Below are 3,808 nucleotides of genomic sequence, written 5' to 3'. Positions count from 1 at the left end.
CATTTTACGTAGGGCTCCAAGATAGAGGGCCCACTCTCAAAACAAGTGGCTAGTTCATAAAAAAAACCAGTACATAAGTAATTCATAGACCAAGCCACAACCGTAAAAGTATTGCCCTACTTAGAAGCATGACCAGATGATAAATTTGGTTCTCATCCTTGTTGAACTTGATGCAACTGCTTGCCCGTCTCTGGTGCCCTAAGATGTGGTGGGGTAGGGGCACGTATGCCTCAGCATAGACTCATGCAACCATGGTTTTCTAAGTGACATTTGAATAGTGGCTCAAACTCCCCTCCCCCTAGCGACAGCTGCTACGTGTCTCTTCTTTCGTGGGCTCGTTTTATCTTGATGTGTGTGTGTGTGTCTTTCGTGGGCTCATTTTATCTTGGTGTGTGTGTGTGTGTGTGTGTGTGTGTGTGTGTGTGTGTGGTGCGACTGAGGGACCAGTTGGGATGGGATTGCGGTGGACCAGTTTCACAAAGCACTGGCATCTTGTTTCATGGGTACAGGCAATGTGATCTTGTCATCGTTGAGAAGATCAGCCAGTGCCGGGAACGCAATGCATGAAGAGACACACGGATCACTATCTCTCCTCAGCGAAGTTTCTTTCCCAGACAGATGAGAGCAAGCGCTTCCTCTCTCCAGGGCAGGGGTAGCTGGAAACAAAGACCATGCGACTGTCATCCACACCAGCTGCGCATCTGCTCTCTTTCATGATGCACAGGTGCATGTGCACCTGAGAGATGGCAGGTGGGGCTGGTCAGTGCCCAGGAGTCTGGGCACCCGTGGTCAGGAGAAGCCGAGCTAGGGGCTTTTGCCTCGTCCTTTGCTCCCAGGCCACTTGTTCTGTCTTTGCCTGGCTGAGGAAGTGCCCTTTGCAGGAGAGTAAAGACCAGTGTATAGCCCTTTGTCATGTGCTTGTCTCTCTGTACCCAGGCCCAAGCCCGGAGAGGCTGATGGGCAGGTCTGGATGGATTTGGGCTCTGGGATCTTTGTAGAGGGCCACAGGCTGTTTTGTTGGGTGGCCACCATGGTTCTACCACTTGCTGACTTAAAGCAGTTATGCTTAGGTGCACTTTGGCATTTTCCTGATTAACTTAGCTCAGCAGGTAAGCCCGTTGCTATGCAAAAGGACAGCCTGCTGTGCTGGGGAAGGACCAGGAAAGAACAGCAGCACATAGTTCTGCTAGGCTTCTTCTACTCCCCCTGTTCTAGAGGCTATGGTTATCACTGTCCTAGGCACTAAAATATGCATTAACAACACTTCAGTACCCATAATGTCAAACGCCCTAGGGAAATTTTATTTTATCCCATCAGAAATTATTTTCTAAAGCTTGTAATTATGCTTTTTTTTTTTTTTTTTAAATTTATATTGTAATATTAACTTTCTTTAAAGTGAAATCCACCTTCCACCTCATCATTAATCCTACCCTGGATAGTTTCTCTTGAACGTATGCTATGTGACAAGCAGTTTTGTTGGGACCAAATCATTAATAGGGTTGATTCATGTTATTTCCTGTCTCTCTTTGCTGGCCATCTTAAACCCTTTTGTAAATCTAATTACATCCACTAAGCTTGCATTCAGGAGCAGATTAACACCAGGGGGGGGGGGGGGGGGGGGAGGTCTTTTTGCAGGAGTCCTGAGGGTTCCTGAGCTTGTGCCATGCAGTTATACATTTGAAGAAAGGAAGCTTCCAGTGGAGTGACAGAGCTCATGCTTGCTGGGAGTGTTTCTTGCAACATGCATCCCTCCTGAGATGTTACAAAGTTGAAATGACTTCTGCTTCAAGCTGGTATCCTCTCTGGGCTCCCCTCTGGCATGCACTCCTTGGAGCTGTCCTTGAGCAGGTGGCCTTGCAGCTCCAATGTTGATAGCACAGATGTTCCCGGGAGCCCGTGCAGTGGTGTGGCAGGAGGAAGGGGATGGCTAAGGCAGCAGGTTGTGCCCCTCTCCTCCTTCTCTCCCCTCCCCACCCTCCCCAGAGAGCTCTTCCTGGGGCAGAAACTGTGTGTGTTCAGGTGGAGGTATGTGCTCCTTAGTGGGGATGCTGGAGGGTGGCAGGTTTCACCTGTGCTTTGGAGGGTGGTCTGATGTCATTTGTTCATGGTTCGAGGGGAGTATTTCTATTTTGAGCATCTTGGGGCTTATGGCTGTTTGCTGCTGTGCTTATTTTCTTGTTAATACAGAGGAGACACTGAGGTTTACTCTGGATAGACACCCTGACTTGTTTGGGCTGTTTTCCATTATTGTTTTTATGAAGTACAATCAGGAGAAAAGAGAAAACTGCATAGATCACAATTGTTTTATTCTGGGGAAAGTTACTTCTATTTGGGTTTGACTTTGTGGCTTAAACCTTAATCAGATAACTCTAATTACATGAGATGTTTAATATTCTAAGCCAAGTAGACAATACTAAAAATGTTAAGATTTTGTTTTTCATTTCTTTCTCTAAAAATTGTAATAAATAAACTAGACCTTTATAAACCGTGTAATGCATACTGATAACCAAAGCATGCAGGTGATTTTTATAAAATTTAGTTTGAGAACATTGATGGTTTCTAATATATGAAGCCATACAGTAAAATGTTTACCTTATTTTTTTGTTTGAGGTTTCTAAAGGAACTGGGTTCACACTGTACAGATCAAGTTCATTCTGAGGTTTGAGGAATTGAGAAATTAATAATAGCATTAATAATGAAGGTAAAATGACTTTTTTTTTTTTGGTTAAGAAAAAGCAGCGGCTCTAATGAGATCCACCAAATCTGAAGCCCTCAGCCTTAGGAGAAAAGATTTATTTACGCAGGTCAAATTCCCAGTTTGCTGTTGAATTGGAAAGCGAATTGTTCTGGTGAGGCTTTGGAGAGCAGCCTCTGGGAATATCCTCTCTTGAGGCTTGAGAGTGCAATGATCCAGGGAGTAGACCTCGGTATTTGTCACCCAGGAGGAGGTGGCCAGCCAGAGGCAGCAGCCCAGCACACACCAGAGGGCCCTGCCAGGTGCTGTCACACTGACCTCTTAATGGGCTTGGCTGGGTGGGAGGCCTGTGTTGGGCTTCTATCCAGGGTTCCTCTCACCTTGCAGTCACTTGTCAGGGGCAGCAGACTAGACCTTTGCAAACCCAGAGGCTCCCAGGGGCTCTGTCCACCTGCATGGAGCCCACTGAGCGGGTCCCCTCTCTTCCCGTCTCAACCTCGGCTGCAGCTGCAGCTAGTGGGCGCCAGGTTGCTGTGCGTGAGCTGCTTTGTCTAGGTGGAAACACATATCCAGTTTGTTGCCAAGGGGTGGGGAGAGGTGATGTTGGCAGAGCTGTGAGCAGATGGCAGCCCAGTAGGTCATAAAGGCCGATTAATGTCACATCTTCTGAGTACTGTCCCCTTAAGCCTGGCTATCACCAACACCCTTTGGTTCTAAGCAGGGAATGTTTGGGGAAGAAAAGAAGCACCTAGGATAGCTCTAGCCTTTTCTAGAAAGTAAGGGGCATACTTTATCATTAAAGAAAGCCTGGGGCCGGCCCGGTGGCGCACTGCTACAGTGCACCGCTTGGGAGCGGTGGCGCTCCTGCCGAGGGTTTGGATCCCACATACAGACCGGCAGCTCACTGGCTGAGTGAGGTGCGGGCGCAACACCGAGGGTTGCGATCCCGTTCCCGGTCCGGTCCGGGCGTGACACTGAGGGTCGCGATCCGTTGCCGGTCACGAAAAAAGACAAAAAGGGAAAAGAAAAAAAAAACCTGAGTTGAATGGAATAGTGCGTCAGACAATCAGGGGATATGTGTGCTGTTGAACACAGGTGGTTTGGATTCTGGGA

The sequence above is a fragment of the Galeopterus variegatus genome, unplaced genomic scaffold (genome assembly GCF_000696425.1).
Source record: "Galeopterus variegatus unplaced genomic scaffold, G_variegatus-3.0.2 Scaffold7124, whole genome shotgun sequence".
NCBI classification, from domain to species: domain Eukaryota; kingdom Metazoa; phylum Chordata; class Mammalia; order Dermoptera; family Cynocephalidae; genus Galeopterus; species Galeopterus variegatus.
Note: the sequence above shows the minus strand (reverse complement) of the source record.